At 52.6% G+C, this 21,944-nt stretch overlaps 1 protein-coding gene across 2 annotated transcripts in view; it reads right to left on the bottom strand.

Moving 5' to 3' along the window:
* The window catches only part of Galnt17 (polypeptide N-acetylgalactosaminyltransferase 17), a 358,134-nt gene that overhangs the window by 333,920 nt on the left and 2,270 nt on the right, over positions 1-21,944 (bottom strand). The window lies entirely within an intron of this gene.

The following is a 21,944-nucleotide window of genomic DNA, read 5'->3' as shown; positions in this document are numbered from 1 at the left end:
TCCTCGGCTCGGCTCGACTCCCGCCTCCTTGTCTTCCTCTCCCTCCGCTGCTTTCAGTTCTGCCCAAAGTCCCTCTCCTGGCCCTTAGGACAGAGCAATGTCCTCGTGGCAAAAGTCCCATCTCACACCAACAGGAAGAGAAAGTGCAGCGTCCCTACTCCAAAGTCCAAAACGCTCCATGACCAGAGGCTTCTGACCACTGACTCTCTGCCACACCTGACCTCACGTGACAGGTCACCGTCAAAATGCAGGTGCGCTGAAAATACTACACAAAACTGCCTGCAGGAGATGCACATGAAGGGCACCTGAAGCACAGATGATTTCCCTCTTAGGCCTCGGTCCCATCCCCGGGGGGGAATCTCACGGTGGCTGTGCACAAATTCCAAATCTGAAGATAAAGTCTAAACACAAAGCACTTCCAGTCCCAAGCATGTCAGATAAGGGATGTTCTGCACTGGGATATTTCAAAGTCACCTCTAACTACTGACTTCTGTAATCAGGTCACTCCATCTTTAAGAGATCCTGAGTTTGAGTCTGACTCTAAGACTAGCAGATTTTCACCCTTCAGGGAGCACTGAGGGAGGCACGTGGAAATGGGCACGGTGACACGGCCTGGCCCCCCAAGTGGCTTTCCCTCTGGAAGGCAGGTAACTGTGGTGTCTCCGGGGCTGAAAAGCATTTAGAAGGCGCCTCTCCATCCTGGGGGCAGCCGGACATCTCAAGTGGAGACAGAAGAGAGTTGTTCTGGGGCTCTGGGATCCACTCACAAGCCTGGCTGATCTCATCCATGGTTCTGAGGAACACGCACGCGTTCATGTGGACTCTCACTTCTTTGCCCTCTTCCCATATTCTTCCCATATCCCAGTTTCTACAGTCTTGTGTGGTTTTCAACCATCTACCCCTCAATTCCCTTCCACCAAGTGTCCCTGTTGTTAGCACAGCAAAGTACCCCAGACGGTACCCCCGACAAAGTACCCCGACAGCTGAAAAGAATCAACCAAGATGGCGGCGCAGGTGGGCTGGCGAGGGAGGCCAGGGAGCGACCCTTCTGGAAAGTGTGCACTAAACGGGAAACCCAAACTGGCCAACGAGATCAGCCTGGGCACGTTCATCAGGCTGTCCTAGCTGCAGAACTCCCATACTCCTCCCTTCTTCATATCATGGCCTGTCCCTCCACAACTGCAGGCACAAAGATTAGCTGGTGAAAAGCCCTCACTGAGCCCAGGGAGGACTCCCGACCCGAGGTCGGCCCCGGGCAACTGCACGGACCTTTTCAGCCCCGTGCGAGTATTTCTAATATAGTTGCAAGTAATTCCAAGTTGTCACTGGCATTGTCCCAGGATCTTTTTCAAATAAAGCAAAAATAAATAGCACAAAACTTCACAATTTAGGGGAAAAAAAATAAATCCTTTGGCGCTGCATAGCAAATTCCATTACCGTGGGATTCACGTTTCCAAGTTGTTCAAACAGATTAAAAACCCATCTGCATTCGTTTTACATATTACACCCAATGATGGCCACAAGCACTGATGACAGATAACCCAGCAGAGCCACAACAAGCAGATTCACCTCCCCCAATTGTAACTTGCACGTAATTGGAAATCAAATATTCCTAATGAGAATATTTCTAATGAGACTTAAATTGTCTAAAATAATTATTCATAAAGACACTCCTATTTTTTCTCTCTTATGTTGTTCCTCCCTCAAACTCACTCCTTAAGCAGAGAAAATTCCCACAGAAGCTTGCTATTAATCGCATATTTGGGGAACTCCCCGTCTGTGCCACCAGGCAGTAAAAATGACAGGGGGATACTTAAAATAGCTATGGAATCTCACGGCATTTGTTTAATAAACTCTCAGTAGAAAAAAAAAGTTTGGGGCCACATGAGTCTGTTTCTCCTGAAGATCAAATTTATCAATTCACACTGAATTGTCTGGGGGCGCCTGAACTCCCAATTACCCAACCTGTACCCAGGCTGAAACGCCAAGCACCCTATCACGACTGTGCCCATGCAGGCACAGACACACACACCTCAATTCAGCTTATTCTGAATTGAGCTTCAACCTTTAAACAGAACACGTCTCTCCAGCTACTCCTTTGAGAGGCAAGAAGGAAAACAGCACCCTGTATATTCTCCGGGAAAAGGAAAACCTCGCTCCCTTTCCTGCACAGCCAACAGTTAGTATCAGGGCAAGATTTTAAGTAAGACTCAGCTATGATCTTCAAGGACAGGGCCATTAAGTGGGAAACAGAAGCAATAAAAAGTAATGGCAGTGGTCAAGTTGTGATAGATTTCAATCCAAGACAAAGGAAGTCTGAAAGGACAGAGAGCATGGCTGGACACCATCCCATCTAGAGGGACCACACCACCTAAGAGACCAGTTGGTAGAATGTAAGTGAGTGGCTTCCACTTCCAACCAAGATGGAGAGGAACAGGCACCAAATCCGCCCTCCACCCGAACCAACAAAATAACAGACAAATACACAAAACAGCATAGGTGAAGACACTGGTCAGCAACCCACAGTGATCCCAAGGGACGCATCGAGTGAGGTGAGCCGCTACCTTGAGAGCGTGGCCAGCCGTGCTCTGAGAACAGAGAATGCAGAAGACAGAGTGGGCTCCCTGGGCTGAGAGGACGGACAGGGAGCAAGGCAGCCCAGGCAGCCAGAGCTCCCAGGACAGAGTCACATAGGGGGACAGCCGCACAGAGACCACACCAGAGAGCTGCAGAGGGTCCCCTTCAAGACATCAGCCGAACAATGGTTGACGCATGAGTGGGAAGAAACGACCGTGAAATGCAGAAAGAACCACATGAAAGGATGAGTGGTAATGGTGCCCGGGACTCACAGGACAGGACAGCGTCTGGGGCCACCAGCCACTGGACACAGACAGTCGCTTCAAACAAGATGGCGGCAACTCAAATCCCACAAGAAATCTCACTTTCAGGAAGAGATGGGTGCCCAAATTCACACAGAAATGCAAAAAACTTCATAAAGAAGTTAACAATACTGTATTGTACGCTGGAAATTTGCTGAGCGCGCGGACCTCAGAGGTTCTTACCTGCCTCCACCCAGACAGAGGTGACCGTGTGAGGCAACGGTATGTGGATCTGCTTGGCTGCAGTGATCATTCCACCATGTGTATGTAAGCAGACAGCAATCGGGACAGTGTGGCCTGTAAATACAGACCAACAGCAACAGGACAGAACATTGACTTAGTCAGCTTCTTCACCACTGCAACCAAAGGACCCGACAAGAGCAATTTCAGAGGAGGAAAAGTTTATTAGGCTCACAGTTTCAGAGGTCACAGTCCACAGATGTCCAGCTCCATTGCTCTGGACCCAAGGTGAGGCAGAACATCATGGCGGCAGGGTATGGTGGAGGAGAGCAGCTCAGGACATCCCATCAGGAAGCAGAGAGACAACTCTGCTCACTGGGGACAAAATATACATCCCAGAGGCGCATCCCCAGGAACCCACCTCCTCCAGCCACACCCCACTTGCCTGCAGTCACCACCCAGTCACTCCCTATCAGTGGATTAGTGCACTGATCAGACCAATGTTCTCATAACCCAAACATCTCACCTCTGAACTTTCCTGCAGTGTCCCACATTTGAGCTCTTGGGGGACACCTCACTCTAAACCATAACAAATACCAGGTCCAGAAATAGACCCAAACATACAGAGAAAACTGACTTTCAACAAGAGTACAAAGGCCCTCTGAGGAGACACCAAACGATGCTGGAATGATTGCACATTTGAAAAATTTAAAAGACTTTTTGATCCATATCTTGCATCGTATACAAAATTAACTCAAAGCAGCCTGTAGTTCTACATTAGAACCTGTGGCTATCCCACTGATCAAGCCAAACATGGAAGAAAGCTTCTGTGAGGATGAGCTGGGGGGAGACGTTGCAGATCCGACACTCAAAGCAAGATCCACCGAAAAACAAACTGATTGACTGGCTTCATCAAAATTTAAACCATCTGCCACTTGAAAACTAGGAGAATGAAAACCCGAGCCGCGGACTGAAGAAGCCACGAGTCGCAATCTGACTCTCGAGTACATAAAGAACTCTCAAAATTCAGTAAAAAGGGGAGAACGAAAAAATTAAAAAATAGGCAAAGACTGGAAAAGAAGCTTCACCCAAAAGAGAGATGACACACTAGCCCTCAATGACCAACATCCTCAACCCCCGGACACGGGAACCAGAACTGCTGAGAGAAACCACGACACACTCCAAAGAGACTGAACAGTCAACGTGAGGACGAGGGAGCACAGGAAGGGGATGTTCAAGCCCCGCTCAGGGCACAGCAGAAACAATCCCGGAGGTTTCTTAAAAGGCCAGACATACTCCACATGCGCTCCAGCTACTCCACATGCGCTCCAGCTACTCCACGTGCGCTCCAGCTACTCCACTGCAGGAGCTTATGCCATGTCCACAGAGACGCGCACGTGAAGGTCCACGGGGCAGTGTTACTTGTAAGAGCCAAACGTGGACACATGTCTATCAAAAGGAGAATGGATGAACCAACCGTGGTGTCTCCATGTGACAGAATACATTCAGCAGTGGACAGGGGTGGCCCACGGTCACTCTGCATTAGCTGAAGGAAACCAGGTGGATGAGGAACGCACAGCTATTACCACAGTCAGGTAGAACTGCAGGAGGCTGGCCAGTGGTGGCCAGAGAAGGGGTGGAGAGGGGGCCTGGGGAGACAGTGCACTCTTATCTCAACCATGGTGATGGTGGCACTATGCACACACCAAGACCCACCAAGCCATCCTCTTTCCACACATGTGTAGCTTATTATATGTAAATTACACCACAATAGGGCTGGGTTTTTGTTGTTCTATTGTTGTTTTTGGTACCTGGGGATTGAACTCAGGGGCACTGGACCACTGAGCCACACCCCCAGCCCTATTTTGTAGTTTATTTGGAGACAGGGTCTCACTGAGTTGCTTAGGGCCTCGCTTTTGCTGAGACTGGCTTTGAACTCTCCATCCTCCTGCCTCAGCCTCCTGAGCCACTGGGATTATAGGTGTATGCCACTGTGCCCAGTTAGAACTGTCTTTAAAAAAGGAAGGAATAAAGAAATAGAGATTTCTGAACAAATCGGATGGGTGTTCTCTCTGTGTTATTCATAAGGAAATTTAGTTACAGGCTGAGTGAGCGGCCCTACTCTGAGAATCTAAAATCTGAAAATCCAAAAGAGAAACCTAAACATTTTGATGGTGGAGGATTTTGGATTTCAGAGTAAGGGTACTCAGCCAAGAGTCTTCTAAAATCCAAAAATTCCCAAATCCAAACTACGGCTGGTCCCAAGCACTTTGGAAAAAGGTCGTTCAACCTGTACTTGCTAAGAACTGCCATGGTGGCTGAGCAGGGAGTCCCCACTGGCTCCAGGAGCTGCTCTGCGTGGAACACCAACTTCCATTTGCACAGGAAAGTTGACAACGATTCATAAGGTCAATACAACCCTGAAGAGGGCAGCTCCTCAGAGAGACTTCCAGCAAGCCGCGCTGAAGGCCTACTGACTATGAGGCACACCCCCACCTCCAGAGGGCCCCACAGGCAGGATGGAGGAGGGCTTCAGGTGAGGGAAACAGCCATTTTCCCTCATGTCCTTGCAAGCCAAGTCCAGGGACAGCTGACACCTAGTCAGGGAGGTCTGCACGTCACTTCTGCAGAGAGTCACATACTCCACAGCCTCTTGACTCTGGATCTAGCCAGACCTGAACTCCAAAATTCTTGATTCACTTTTGCAACTGAAGACATTAAACAGGTTTAATTTCAATATTAACATCAGGTAGATTTCCTGTGCCACGAAGACACAGGGTCAAAACAAAAACCTATGTAGCTCAAATAAATCCAGCTCTGCAGACTCCATGCCCTGGGTCCCCGTGGTTCCAGAGGTCTACCCCAGACTGGGCGCCTGTCCTCTCCTCTCCAATTCCTGAAAAGACAGCCTTTTTGTCAGGCTTCTCTGTTATTTTGGGCTCCAGTCCACCGATGTAAAGCGCATTATTTTAAAGCTTTTCTTATTTTAAATATTCATCTTCGTGAAGTAGGTCATGCTTTCACGAAGGGCGGCTTCTCTTTGAACTGACTCCGGCTCTCCCCATCTCCCCAATGGCAACGTGCGGTGCATCCAAAGGACGAAATCCAATTCCAGCTAATTTTATTGATTCCTTTCACAGGCTCCTTATTTCTTATGCAAATTCATGTTTATTTCCAAAAGAGAAAACAAAACAGCCTTTTTTGGAGAGAATGCCTTCAAAATCAGGAAGAGCCACCACAGTTGTATTCAATTATAAATGAGCTATGCAATATTTAAATCACTCAGTGGAAATAAGACCGGCTTTCATCCGTTTCGGAGCACAGCAAACATCCTCGGCTATCCTCAGATACCTGCGCGTCTTCCCTGGGCGTGACGAAGGCGGGACAGTGGGAAGCTCCCTGTCACCCGCGCACCTAGCCTCGCCTCACCCAGTCTAGCTACTCGGTTGCCCCTTGCCCTGCTAAGCTCCGCGCTCCAGACAGACATGGGCTGCAGCCCCCTGAAGGGCACTGCCCCAGAGTCCCCTGCTCTGCAAAAGCCCCTGTTAATTTGGAAGGGCGTGAGCACGTGCCTTTTTCCTCTGCGTATTTTACCACCACCCCTGGAGCTGGACAGCTGGACACTGCAGAACTGTCTCTGGTGACTGATTGGAAGGTGTCCCTGATCCCCGAAATGTCCTCCTCCAGGTCTAGAGCCACTGGATCTAGAGTACCCGCTTTCCTCCCTACCGGGGCTGACCGTCTCTGCAGTCCCCTGGGATTCCTGAGAAACACCACCACAGAGGAATGGAGTACTGGACCCCGCGACAGAGATGAGATTCTGAGATGCACCTGGATACATAAACAGACTGACCCTGGACCCACCCAAGGCAATCTTTTTGTCCCCACCAACTCTTTAGGCCGGTCACTGAAAAAGGTCACTGACCATCTGGCCCCTTCAGGTCAGGCCTCCAGAGCAGCTTCCTTCTCAAATTTCCTCCTATGTCGTCAGTGATCCACCATCTCGGTGGCAGCACATTCTCTCCTCATCTTAAATGAATATAAAGAAATCGCCTTCCCCGTGTCCCACAGGAGTCTAGCCAGAAGAAGTAGCTCCAAGACCACCTCTTTCCAAGAGAAGGAAACCTGGCTTGAAGCCCAAAGCCCCTGCTTGGGTTATGACGGGGAAATAGGGCCTGGCTGGTCAGCTTCCTTCTCAAACCCCTCTCCTTCCTCGAGTTGGTCGCCGAGAGCTCCCCCGCCACCAGCCACCAAGGCCATCTATTGACAGGCTCCTTCCCCTCACTGGCAGAATCTCTCCCTCCCTCTCCCCACCTCCTGGAGACAGCCCAGGTCCAGAACTGCCCACTGCCCTCTCAACATCTCCTCCTGCTGTTTAGCAAGCCCCTCAAACTCCACGTGTGCGAAGCCGGACGTCCCCTCTCCTCCCAAGCCTATCGCCCAGAGCCGTCCCCATGGCAGTGAGTGACAGCTCCATTCTCCCACATCCTGGGACTGTCCTCGCTGCTCCCTCCTTCTTAACCTCGTCTCTGGTCATCAACACACATTACAGTGCTCTCTTCCAAACATTCAGGACCTGACCACTTCTCAGCACCTGCACTGCCACCAAGCAGTCCAATCACCATGGCCACCTTCCCGGCCAACGGCCACTGCAGCCTCCTGCCTGCGCCCCCTGCCCCCACAGAATGTCCTCCATGCAGCAGGTGGGCCTTTCCCGCAGGTGAGCTGGAGCATGTCACTCCTCAGAGCTCAGACTCTCTAAAGGCTCCCTGCGGCCCACACACTGTCCTTTCCCGAAAGTCCCCCCTGGAGGCCAGGTCAGGGGAGCTCTCTCCTCTGGGCAACCATGTCCTCCTGGACTCAAGACGCCATAGACAGCTCACCTATGTCCTCCGCTGGCTACGAGAGTCTACAGGGCTCTTTCCCTGAGGCACAGAGCATGTGGTATGCCCAGCAGGTGTCCAGGGGCTGGGTGTCCATCATGGATACAGGCCTGGCCTCGAGGTGACTTCAAGCAGTCACGGACCCTGTGCTTAGCAGGGCCCTGCACCTGGTTTACTGCTCTGCTTTTACCTTCTCAAAACTGTTGGTAATTGTTGGATGGACATGAGGGCCTGCGTTTTTGTTTTGCACTGGGCCCTGCAACATATGTAGCTGGTTCTGGATGAAGGCATGGGGTGGACGGGTGGATGGATGGATGGATGGATGCGTGGATGGATGGGTGGACGGGTAGATGGATGAATGGATGGGTGGATGGATGGGTGGACAGGTAAATGGATGGATGGATGGATTGATGAGTGGATGGATGGGTGGATGGGTGGATGGGTGGATGAATGGATGGGTAGATGGGTGGATAGGTGGATGGGGGTGAATAGGTGGATGGGTGGATAAGTGGATGGGGGATGAATGGATGGATGGGTGGATGGATGGATGGATGGATGGGTGGAAAGATGGATGGGGGATTTGGCCTCCACACTGTGACACTAAATATCAGAGAACAGCATGAAGCAAGGTGTTCAGATTCCATCACAGCAGCTCTGGCATCCATCAAAGTGCATATTTATAAAGAAAAGGAAATACAAAACAAAATCTCCGAAAGTCTATCCTATGCTCCTTCCTTCCAGGAACGTTGCTGGTCTTTGAGACAGAAACAAAAGTAGGAATTTTAGCAAATGGAAGTTGTGAAAAAAAAGTGGAATAACAATGAGCATCTTTTAAAAACCAGAAGATGAGAAGGAAAATGTGGGGCCTAACGTGGTCACATCCCCAACACCACACGGCGGGGCTCCCAGCACAGGCTGGCACTGTACAGACATCTTGGGAGGCATCCTGAATCCTCAGCAGTGCAGAGCACTCAGAGAATCTCAGATGCAGGAGAAGGGCAGCGGGGCTCAGCCAGCAGGGCAACACCAAGCTCAGAATCTCAGCCCCCCAGGACACAAAAGTCACAACCAACATCCCCCTGGATTCTTTTTTTTGAGTTGTTGATGGACAGAGTGCCTTTATTTTGTTCGTTTATTTTTATGTGGTGCTAAGGCTGGAACCCAGGGCCTCACACGAGCTAGGCAAGCACTCCACCCCTGAGCCACAGCTCCAGCCACCCCCCGAATCATTCTAATAAAAACAGAAAAACACACCTGAATATTTTCCTAGATGGAGAATGAGGGAGAACCTTGCAAAAGTGAATGGTCTGCGAGAGTGTGAGGCTGCGCCTCCATCCCACCCTCGGGAAGCAGCCTCAAGGCAACACCTAAGCAGAGAGCTCATCCTCACAGGTCACAGGCGCACACATGAACAGCCGAATTAATCAACAAGGCCATTCTGCTTTCAACCTGTAACTCAGAACTAAAAATTCTACAAATGCAAATAAATGACACCTGAAGAAATTCGCAATCTCACCGCCAATCAAGAGAGGAGAAGGTGGGACTGTGAACTTCCACGTCAGCAGGGTTCCAGAACCACAGGATCTACTCGCTGTGGACAGAAACCGCCCACAAAGACCCTGCAGGCTGAGGAAATGCGGACCTACCGGGAACATCCAGATGGAGCACAGCAGAGCCCTTCCAAGGCCTGCACCTCCTGGCCCACTCCCTCCACGCGCGACGGCTTCTGTCTGATGGCGGACATCACCCTCCATGGGAAGTTGTGTGACACTTCAGACCTTTGGAAGCAGCCTCCATATCTGCCTGTAGCAGGTGGGAAAATGACTTGGGTGAACCCGCTGGGTTGAGATGCCACAAGAGCCACCTTCACAAAGGTCTTTACAAGGTGCCCGACGCAGTACAAGGACATTGAGTGATAAGTGCACACATTGCACACAATCTTAATATCCAAGGATCTAAAAGATGCAACCATATTTACACACACTGAGCAACGTGCAGTTGTGTGAACGCCGTGGGGTCGTGACAGTGCCACTCTGCACTCTGCTTTCCCTGGCCCTGTACCAGATGAGCGATCTCCCTGGACACCATGGACACCCTCCTGACTGACTGGCTGCAGTGGGGGCGACACCCACCCTGGTAAACGCCGTGAGCGCAGGTGCCCGGGCTGCAGGCTGCCCGCTTCTGCTCTCGCCAGCTGAGCTGCACACCTGCCACAGCTCACCCGCTTCCTCCCAGACCTCTTCCTGCCGGCTGCGCTGGTTACTGCAATCCCGTAATTCTGTTAGATCCATAAACTGATGATGCCCTGGGAGGAGAGAAAGAGGAGAACCGCGTCGTGAACCCCAGCTTGAAAGTCTCAGAAGGCTGAAGGGGAAACGGACCATGAGAGGTGGGAAACCGCACAGAAGGCTGCAAGATCCCGCAGAGCACAGGCACACCTCAGGGACCGTTCTGCATGTGGCCACCATGCCAGCCACCAGCCTTCACTGCCTGGGAGAGCTGGCAGAGACATGTCTCCTTCCCGAGGGAAGGCCCCCCTCGCAGCAAAAGGAGAGGCAAGCAGAGCAAAATCCAGGCCAGGGAACAGCATGTGTAGGGGAGGGAACGGCCCCTGCTCAGCAGGACAAAGCACAGCACCCAGGAAAGGCCAACCCCCACATCCTGGGTAAAAACAGCTGCGCTCTGCGGTGGGAGAAGCCATGCCAGGGAGCAGGGAGATGGAAGGGGGCTGCAAATGACTGAGGCATGGGCGGACTCAGAGACCAGCACCACAGTCCACTGGTGCAGGAAATGCCCAGGAGAAGCAAGTCTCATGTCTGAAAAAACACCAAAACTGTGCTCACAGCAAACAGAACGGAATGCAGCCTCTGAGACCCATCTTACCAAACCAAGAGCCAACCCGGCCAGCATGGGACAATGGCCCGGAGCACCAGGATGGCTGGCTACCGTGCTCACAGAGGGCCAGGGACCCCAGGGGAGAGACAGCGACCTTGGCCACAAGACCACGAGCCGCAGAAACGGGGCTGATGCAGACTCTCCTAGGAGTCAGGGATGTTGAGACACCCTCATAAATCAACTCATCCCATCTACACCGCAGCCTCAGGAAGCTCAATACTTCAGAACTAAAACCAGGGCCTGTCCATCCCACAACAAGGAGCCATCCCCAGGCGCCAAGGGGGATGAGAAGAGGGCCAACGGGACCTTACCACTCATCAGTGCTCATTACTGGAACGTTCCATGCACGTGGCCAGACCCCAGCTGACTGTGGGTGACTGAAACCTCAGGAAACCAAACCAAGGTGAGGCAGGGGCACTGGACGTCAAAACACAGGTGCAGTCACCTCAGAGGCCCTGAGAACCCGCCCTGAGCTCGAGAAGAGCACAGTCCCGCCTCATCCGGGTGGAGTGCCTGGGGTTGGCAGGACTTCAGATTTTAGAACCTCAGCCTAAAACTTACCAGTTGAACATCCATAATCCAAAAACCCAAACCCCAAAATGCCAATTACTCAAAAGGTTTCAGACTTCAGAGAATCTACGTCTCCAGTCTTGAGACTCAGGATGTTCAGCCTGTCTAAAATGCAAAGATCCAGGAGGAGGGAGCTGGGCCTCGGTGCCTTTCTCCAAAGCTCCCCAGGTAACTGGAAGCGAGCTCTGGCAGGCCCGGGAAGCACTGGTGGACTGTATCCCCAACCTTCAGTAAGGGTTGAAGCTACCGGCAGTGTGTGCATGTGCATTGTGTGTGCATATACATGCGTGTGTGGGCGTGTGCATGTGCATGTGTGCATGTGCATGTGCATATGCATTTGCACGCACATACATGCCTCCAAGAGAAGAATGGAGTAAGAAAGGCTGCCACTCTGGGGACCTGGGGAATGCTGACTTGTTTTCCTGCCGTAAGACCATGATTTAGACAAGCACCTCTACTTCCCTCTCTTCCTACTGAGAATAAAGAAGCGGGCAGCATTTATCTTTGGTCCAGAGGAGGCCACGCTGTGGACAGTCTCAGAGACCAGCACCACAGTCCACTTATGCGGGAAACACCCAAGAGAAGCAAGCCTCACGTTTACGGCATGAACTGTCCCTAGAAGCACCAGTTCTCCAGGTTCTGGAGCAGAAGTGTCTGAGCCCCGCAGAACCAAGGTCCACTGAGTGCTCTCTGCTCAAAGTCCTACAGCAGTGAGGCGCCACGAGCTTGGAGCACATCCCTGAGACCAGGCACGCGGCTTTATGCTGGCCCGGCGACACCCTCTGGGAGGGAGCCTCTCACAATGGCCACCTTCCTTCCTTCCCCATCTAAAACCCACCAGCACTGCACAGAGACTCGGCTGACAGGCACCAGAAATGCAGGCCAGCCTGACCCCACCTGACAGTCAGCTCTATCCACAGTCCATTGGTGGCAGGTAAACCCAAGACGACCTAAACGTCCATCACTGACTTTGGTGCCCACACAGCATCCTCGGCACAGGGCCTGGTGCGTGAAGCAAGCGCTCAGTAGGTGCTTGCGGTCGCTGGTTTCTCACTGTTGGCATCTCGGGCTCCATCCTCTCAGGAGTCTAGTTATTACACTTAGGAAAACAACCCCTTAGTATGCTTACGGCCTCGGCCCCAGTATTCCAATGATTTATTGCTGTATAAAAACTTAGTGGCTTAAAACAGCAACTACATTTATTTTGCTCATGAATTTGCAATTGGACAGGGCACAAATCAGGGCAGGGGACAGCTCTTTGCTGGCTCGTGGTATCAGCTGGGAGAGGCTGGAAGGCCGGCTCCTTCCCACCTCTGGTACCTACGCTGGGCACAGCCAGTGGGAGCTGGAACAGGCTCTTGGCCTCTGTCCCTCTCCATGTGGTGTCTCCAGCCTGGCTTTAGGGAGCCCAGTCTCTGACGTGGTGTCAGAATTTGCAGATGTGCTTTAAAACCACCACCCCTCAGAGAGCCCCTGCCCATCCCTGCTGCCAGAAGGAGCCCGTCTGCCCTCCTCTGCAGCTCGTTCCCACGGACGTGCACCCCTGCATCCCCAGCCGTGCTTCCTGTCCGCAAAATCTCAGGGCCTGAAGCACCCAGGGCTTCCAGGATTTCACGGGAATAAACAGAGTGGGGAGGAGCTGGGTGTCCTGCCCCGAGGAGCAGCCACGGCAGCGATGGCCAGCACTACAGCGTCAGCCCCCTGCCCAGGCCTTCTGTGTGCAGGTGCTCAAGACTCTGTAAACCCCACCTCACACCTTCTGGTCCTGTTCGCAGGAGTGGCTGCTGTTTACCAGGTGGGTGACAGGGCTCACCACAGCTCGGTGACATGCCTGGCTCCAGCTCTCGCCGTAATGTGATCCTGAATGACCCCAAGGGCTCGGAGTGGATGGCTCAGCCCCAGCTGGTGGCACTGTCAGGAGCCAGCAGCACCATTAGGAGATGGAGCCTCGTGGAAGGAAGTCAGGTCACCAGGACACGCTCTTGAAAGGGATTGTGGGACCCCAGCCCCTTCCTCTCTTCTCCGCTCCTCGGCTGCGTTGAGGTGAGCGGCTCCCTCAGCCCCTGTGCTCCCCATGATGTGCTGCCTCGCCACAGGCCCGGAATCAATGGGTCAACCAATCGTGGACTGAAACCGCCAAGCTGCAAACCAAAACAGACCTTTCCTCTTCATAGGCTGATCACCTCAAGTATTTTGTCACAGTAATACAAAGCTAATACAGAGTCCATCTAACTCCAAAGCTGCTGCTTACTCTAAGGCATGAAAGCTCATCGAGGTCAGGCGGCTAGGGAGGGAGCTAGAAGGCCAAGGCCATGTCTCTGACTCCTGTCTGGAACTCAGTGCTGTGTCAAACTTTCTCTACTGAAGAGTAGGTTTTCAAGAACCATTCCTGAGGGGTGCTCATGAACTCACCCACCAATGAAAACGTGAACCGTTAACACCAACCCTTTCTTGTGCAGAAGCACAGATCACAGTGTCCTGAAGAAGGAGCTGGAACAACAGGTAATGGTGTCAGGGACAGGGGTTGGGGATCACAAGCCACTTGCTAGCTTCCGCTTGCTGGCTGGTATTTGCATAGAGAGGCAGAAGATGAAGAAGCCGCAGCAAAACATTCCTCCCCAGGGCCCACGCACACCAGCCCCTGAGGGGCACTGGAAGAAAAAGTTTAATCCAAACCACCCATTACAGCTGCTGTTCCGCCTTGGTTTTCTCCCCAAATAGCTTTGTGCACAAAACACGGCCCAAGGGTTCTATGTCTTCCCGCACGCTCACCTTCAGCTAATGAAGTCAAAGGGAAAACTCTTGAGAAGGTATTTCATGAGACTTGTGTCTTTTAATAGTCATCTCAGCCCCTGTTCTCAAGTCTTCTGTTATCAGACCAGTTGCAAGAAGACGGGTAGGCAGGAAAAAAAATGAAGTGGATTTTAAAAGAACTTGACAAATTAGCAAAGTTTTTAACATCATTAAAGAGCTCTTAAATATTCTCTGACTGAACTCCATTATTTATCTTGAGAATGCATCTCTGTAATTGCTCTAAAGGAGACGGTAACTCGCACATACAGAACCGTTTGCGTGATTTAGAATGCAGTGGCAGCAAAGACCGTGGTTTCTTTAATTGCTAATTCTTAAACTAACCTTTTTGGTTTCTCTCATCTTGAAAAATGCCAATTCCTATCAGCAGAAGCTGTAATAAGGACAATGCATATATTATTTGGTTGTTTATAATTGCAAACAACTTAGCTATATTTCAGTACTTACTCCTCAGCTCCACAAGGAGCATAAGTAGGGATGATTATAATCATTCCGTCATTTTGTAAACAAAACTGTCTTTTTACAGCCAGCAGCAGATCAAATACAGATGCCAGCTTCGAAATAGGTGGCTTTCAATCCAAGCACCCACACCACCCCCGTGATTATTAAGTTCAATCAGCATTTTCTGTTCCTATCAATCCAACACAGAGATGGAGGGACAGCCTGTCCTGCGGCTCAGAGATTCGAGTGTTCCAGTCCTGCCTGCCTGAACTCGCCTGGATAAGAATGGTTCAATTCCCTGAGACAGCAAGAGATGGCTAGGGAGGGTAGATTCCGCTCCACACAGTGATTCAGGGACCAGGAATCCTCCCACCTTGTAGGCCATCAAGAAGTGCACTGCAGAACCACCACTGCAAGTGGGAAAAAAGAAAAGGAGGAGGAGGAGGAGGAGGAGGGAGGAAGAAGAGGGAGGAGGAGGAGGAAGAGGAGGAGGAAGAGAAGGAAGAGGAGAAGGAGGAAGGGGAGGAGGGAAGCAGAGCAGGGGAAGAGGGGCAGGTGGCTGTGGCACCCGCGGAAGCCTGTGGAGCAGTCCTGACAGAGGCCACGTGGCTTCCACCCCTCTCTGCTGACGGGTGTCATGGCCTCAGGGAGCTGCAGGGCAGCTAAGGGTCAGCTCTGTGAGCCCATCTTGGCCTCTACAGCCCCAGCTGGAGCAAGGGTAGCTCTGGACGGCCTGCAGGGATCATAGCGGACACACCCCTCCCTGTAGGGTGCCACACTGAGGGCCCACCCTCCACACCCCCACCAACCCAGGTCTGGGCCACACATCAGGATGGTGGGGAGCATGGGAAGAAGGTGCCCTGCAGCTACAGGGGGCTGCCTCGGCCCCTGGTCTCACCTTCTCGAAGCAGGTGCCCATGTGACCACACAGCCCCTCTGAGACCCCCACACTCCAGGGCCTGAACCCTTGGCAGGTGGTGTGGCCCCTGCTCAGAGCTGGGCTTTGACCATCTCAGGATCACACTAGGCTCAGCCTGACTGGAGCCAGGAGGACCTCAACAAGACAGACGCGTGGAGGCAGGCAGGGCACGGGGCAGGGCGTGGGACAGGGCCAGGGAGCGTAGCCTGCGGGAGCGCCCTGGGAGGGGAATCAGCACCATGCACTGGTCAGCACTCCTGTTTAGCTGAGCTAATGTCCTTGCAAATACAAGCAAAGTCTTTTAATTAACTTAATATCAATTTCACTTTTTTCGCATTTTGTTCTAATTAGGGCTGAATTTAAAGCTCACACAGCATAATTTAGAGCCCTAGAATTAACAGCTTGACAACTTTCCACGCTGGTGACTCCTAGCCCTGCGTGAGGGAGGGAAGGTTCCCCCACCCATCCCGCTCACAGCCCAGGACCCACCCTGGCAGCGCCCAGACCAGCTGCCCACTGACCAACACTTCACCCAGTCCAGGGGTCAGTAAGCACCAACCTCACAGCAGAGGCTGGTGTTGGGCTTGTGCCCCAGCCTTCCAGAGGCAGTGGAGATCTGTAAGAGGTGGGGCCTGGTGGGGGGTCTTGGGCCTCTGGGGGTGTGCCCTGGGAAGAGACCGTGGAACCCTGTTCTCTTCCTCTCTCACTCCCCGCCCACCATGAGGTGAAAAGGCGTGCTCGCCCCATGTACTCCACCATGGCATATGGTACTCCATTCAAAGCAATCTCCAAAACTAGGAACCAAAATAAACCTTTGCTCTTTCAAGTTGACTTATCTCAGTTATCTCTGTTATAGTAACAGAAAGCTGGCCAGCATGCCCAATAGGCTGCATGTTTTTTCCTAAGCATATACCTGTGATCAACCTTAATTTATAAATTAGTGAGAGATTAATAATTACTACTAATGAAAAAACAGAATAACATACTATAATAAAAATTATGTGAATGTGATATTTCTCTCTCTTTCTCTCTCTCTCTCTCTCTCTCTCTCTCTATCTCTCTCTCTCTCTTTCTCTCTCTCTCTTCTTCCTCCCTCTTCCTCTCTCTCAAAATATCTCCCTGTACCGCTGACTGCCACTGGCCTCAGGTAACTAAAGCCATGGAAAGAGATGAGGGGACACTGCAGGAAGCCTGCCACTTCTCCTCCTGGGCCTCAAAAGCCACCTCCCCAAGCCACCAGCACTGTAAGCAAGGGGAAGAGGAGAGGAAGGGAAGAGTTCCACCTCCCTCACAGGCAGAGAGAAGGACCACAAGTTAGTCTCAGCCCAGAAAGGCGAGAGCGGAAAGGACCCGCTGGACCCACTAGAGACTGACATCAGATGCTGGTGAGCAAGCTCAGGCTGCCAAGCACCACCAGCGGTCCATGCACCTGGCCACCTGCTTCAGGCCCGGACAGCTCCAGGCCTCTGGATATGGGGGAGCAGCACCAGGTCTCCTGCTCTGTGGAGCTGAGCCTCCCTTAGCCGTCCAGTGAGCCCACACACGTGCTCCGCATTTTGACTCTCAATTCACCCTGGCAGCCCACGACCCCAATTCACAGCCCAAGAAGGAAGAGACATGCCCACAGTCACAGCATTAAAAGGTGACAGAAGTGCCAATCAAGCCCCATCTGTCTGGATGCCCACGTCCACAGCCTTCCTCCTAATCGCCCTGATCTCAGGCTGTCCCTCCAGCTGACAGGCCCTGCTGTGCCCAGCTCCCTCTGCCGCTCTCTCTCAGCTCTAATTGCTGAGCCTTCTTGTCCACAAAGAACACTCCCGATTTGGCACCAGCCAAAGGTCAGGGGGGTGGATTTCTTCAGCAAGAATGACTCTGGCTGCCTCTCCGGCTACCTCTGGGCTGGGCAGGCGACAGCTGCCCCACTGGCGGGGTGCCTATGACAGGAACTGGGCAACACAGATGTGCCCGCCTTCCAGGGCTGTCCAAGAGCACGACTCCCCACCCCTCCAGGAGGGGCCAGCTGCAACCAGATGCTGATTCCTTGGAGGTAAAGGACACCAGGCTCTGCTGATGGATGCTCCAGAACCCTGGCCTGGCCCTCAGCAGGCCCTGTGGCTGAGGTCACGTGAACACCCGCCCTGCCCTCTTTCCCTCCTACCACCTTCCCATGGAAATCCTGGTACCACTCAGCACCCGTGGTCTACATAGGCACACCCACAGCCCCAGCAGGAAGGGGGCAAAGCATGGGGCAGGCCCTGCCATCAAGGAAGAGAGGTCTCCTCTTCTTTCTGCCTCCACCCTGGAGGCCCAGGTGCCACCCCTCCTCTGCCCCATGCCCATTTTCGTTCCTTGCCCGGGAGCCTGGCTTGTGCAGAGGCGGGAAGGGTACAGGGAGTTATCCAGGGACATCTGGCTCTGACTCCAGCTGCCTGGCTTCGGGGCAGGACTGGGACAGGTAATTTTGACTTCTCTCTGTTTCCACAAAGATTTTCAATTTCTTCAAGCAACTCCGCTTCGACTCAATATCCTTCTGAAATCTAAATTTGGACCCTAACTTGAATCGATTGTTTTTCCTGGTATGTCAGAGCTGCCCTGGGCTTCTGGGAGGGAGCGCTGGTGTGCACCCTTCAGAGCCACTGTACTGGGTCCTCTGAGAAGGGTGGGACAATGAAGCCCACAGCCCTCCAGCTGCCCTGCACGTGGGAGGGAGCTGGACGCGGGGAAAGTGCCATGGTGATCTGAGTCTTGGTCCTGTCCTTCAGGGGCTGTGCTTCCCTGGCTAACCCACGTGGCCTCCCTGCTTCCCTCCCTCCTCATCTGTAAAACAAGAGAATAAGTAACTTCCTCCGAAAGTGACAGGAAAGGCAACAGAGAGCTACAGGCCTGCACAGAGTTACCTGCTAATCCAGCAGGAAAACCATCTGCCCCTGATGCCTGATGCTGGCGCAAAACCACATGCCACCAACTTAAAAGTGTTTTAACCAAGTTCTCTGTTCTCTCTCTGATTATTTCCTGTAATCAATGAGTTGATTTTACACTACAAAAAGCAATATCAACCCATATTCATATCATTAAATAATCCACTTTTAAAAGTACTGATTTTTGCTGATCCCTAACCTGACTGCTTCACTTCCAAGCTCCTTGAAGGATCTGGTTCCTTTCAGCCAGGAAGATGAAGACTACACCAGACTCCAGATGGTAGGGGGCAAGATGGCTGGGGCAAGAGGGCAGAGGCAAGACGGTGCAGGCAATATGGTGGAAGACGGAACTTGGAGGCAAGATGGTGGAGGCAACATGGCGGAGGGAAGATGGCGGAGGCAAGACAGTGCAGGCAATATGGTACAGAGGAGATGGCAGAGGTACATGATGGGATCGAGATGGCCCAGACAAGATGGCACAGGCAGCACAGCTTCCAAGTACTCAGTCTTTCTAGCCAAGTCCTTCCAGCTCTCTCCCCTTCCCACATCACCCAACCCAACCCAGCCTTTTGGAGCTGAAGGTTATCTCCTCTGGCTTTCATTTACTTCCTAAAACCAGCTCCCATCCAGTCAATCAACAAGGTCAAGGGCCCACATCTCATCCAATGTGCCATGGAAGTTGCTGAGGGGTGGAGGAGGGATGGAAGTCTACAGTGTAGTTCCAGCCCTTACGGAACCTGTCGTCTCATTCAGAACTCGAAACTCCAAGGCACAGGAGTGCAGGCCACTGACCAAGCCTCAAACACTCAGACAGCAAGAGCTCAGACAGTGCAGCCTGCAACAATCCCACCCCCACAGGAGGTGACCTGTGCCAAGCCTGAAAGGATGGACACCTGGGGAAGGGGTCAGGAGAGCAGAGCAAGCCAGGACCCCTGGCACAGCTCCAAGACCAGGGCTGCAATGTGGAGGCTGAGACCCCCAGGCCAACGCAGGGTATTCAGCAAGCAGATGAGTCTGGTTGGGGTGAGAACACAGGCCACGCCCCTGCAGCCGTATGGGCAGGCACCTACTGCCAGCCTCCAAGGGGACTGGGATCTCTTAGGACACAGGAACCACTGGAAGGTATGGGGCCCTTGGAAGTGGTTGCTTTCCCATCAGAGAGCTGGACCACTGTGTACCCAGCAGAACAGAGGAGACCAAGACACAGCACTCAGTCAAAGGACAGTGCCACAAGAGTCCAGGTACAGGAAATAAAGGCCCAAGGAAGGAGGTGGGGAGGGGACCTGATGGAAGAAATGGAAGAGCTGTGAGGGAGATTCTGGAGGAGAGAACATCTAATTCACACCTGTGTGCTTCTCCAAACCAGCTTCTCTGCTTTCTCTTTAAAGGGTCCTTCACCGCCTGTACTAAGAAAAGATGATGACCTGTAACTGCTTCCCAAAAGGCAGGACACCAGGCTTTGGCAGCAGGTCTCAGCAGAGGGGTCAATTCGGAGGCAGTCTGGCTCTCAGCAGGCCCAACACAACCTCCTGTGCCATCAGAGGAGTGGCAGTAGGGACGGCCACATAACAGCAGGGAAAGGGCCCTCTCAGAGCCTCCCCTGGAGCCTCCTAAGTCTATAGGACTGTGCAGCTTCTAAGAGGCCAGCTCTCCTGTGCATCAGAGCCTGGAAGTCCCTACCAGAAGCCCAGTTGTGGGTCCGAGCTGAGGAATAAGGAACACTGAGGTCAAGGTTTCCCTCTCCTTCAGTGGCAATGGGTGCAGGAGCAGAGCAAAGGGCCATGGGATGCCAGGGGCCATCTCCCCAGGGCGGGGCAGCCTCTCCTCCTCTTCTGGCCCCTCCATGCAGAAATAGCACAGCCACAGGCATTAACCAAGCAAGCACAGGCAGAAGAGGGAGGGCTGGAGGGTGGGGAGGGAGAGGGAGGTCCTCTCCATTACGGAACCTGCCCTGCGCTTTTCCTCCAGGTTTCCTGTCACTACAAATTACACCCGGCGGCCAGGAGGGTAACATCTGCCAAGGCCCAGCTTGAGCTCCTTGCTTGCCCAGGAAAAGCTCTGGACTGGGCCTTCCTGCCAGCTCCTCGCGGAGGCTGGAAGTCAAAAAGACTCAGCCTCCCCACACCCCCACAACCCCCAACTCAACAACCTGAGAACCGTTTCCATGGCAGAAGCCCATGAGATAGACCCCCAGCCACTGGACACAAGTCTCAGCTTCTCAGAAGCCCCAGCCAGCTGGGGTTGGCCCATGAAAGAGTTTTCTGCCCTTGCTCTGCGTGATGTAGGCGAGAGCATGGAGCAGTGGGTCATGGTCCTGGTCACGAGCTTGTTAGAGGTAAATTCCCAGGCCCAACTCCAGGCCTACTGAGTCAGAGACCTGGGAAGTGGAGCCCAGAAATCTGTGTCTTATCAAGCCCTCGTAGTGATTCTGAAGCACCCTAAAGATCAGACTCTAGTGCAGCCGCTGAGAACCTCCATCCTGGAGCCAGATGGTCCAGGGTCAACTCCCAGCCCTATCATTCACTGGCTGGGTCACTGTGAGCAAGTTGCCCTGGAGCAAGTAAGAGCAGCAGGCTCCTGCAGAGACTCGATGGATTCATTATGCCTGTTACACTTAGGAAATACCATGCAGGATTTTATTAGTCCTGTTGGGGGCTGTGGCTGTATTACAGCTAATAATCCCCCACAGAAACTGACCACCACAAAGTAGCCAGTGTCCCTGAATTCAGCCAAGAGTCAGGGACTTGGGCTGTCCACTGAGCTCCAGGGACATACCTATGGCAGGTATCTGTGCAGAACATGAGATCTACTAAGCCTCTCATTCCTCCAGAAATTAGCTGTGGGGTCTTGTTTCCACTGGTTCATTTTGTTTTTAGACACTTGGGAGAAGAGCTTCTTCAAGGCTCCAGTGGGCTCCCCCACACCTAGCCATACCTGCAAGGGGCAGGGGCCAGACCTGCTTCACACTGCAAGGAACTGACCACAACTTCCCTGGAATCATCCAGAGGGGACCATCAGAGAGTAGGAAGAGAACAGTCTGGCATCCTCCTCCTCCCTGTCCCCTGCCACCTGCCGCAGGGCTGGTCCCTTCTCACAACAGTGAAAACAGTTATGTATGGTCCCCAACAGTACACAGGTCCCATCTATACTTGCCCCTCCACATATTTCTATTTTCAGCAAACCTCATAATCAGAAGGACATCATAGGCCAAGAACACAGGCTGTGTGGCTAACCAGATGCAGGGTTCTGACTGGAAACCTCACTGCTTCCTAACGGCAGGACTCGGAACAACTTAGCCTCATTTTTTCATTTCCCATACAGGGATGGGGTGGAACCTCCTTGGACTGACATGGACATTCTGAGATAATGCACTCATGATGTCTTTGCACAGTACCTGACACACAGCAGAATCCCACCCCTCATTTATCAGCATTATCTTTATGATCAT

The sequence above is a fragment of the Marmota monax genome, unplaced genomic scaffold (assembly GCF_021218885.2).
Source record: "Marmota monax isolate L192 unplaced genomic scaffold, Marmota_monax_Labrador192_F-V1.1 WCK01_AAM20220418_F8-fsc00235, whole genome shotgun sequence".
NCBI lineage: Eukaryota > Metazoa > Chordata > Mammalia > Rodentia > Sciuridae > Marmota > Marmota monax.
The sequence above is the reverse complement of the archived record's forward strand: the minus strand, read 5'-3'. Positions and strand labels throughout refer to the sequence as shown.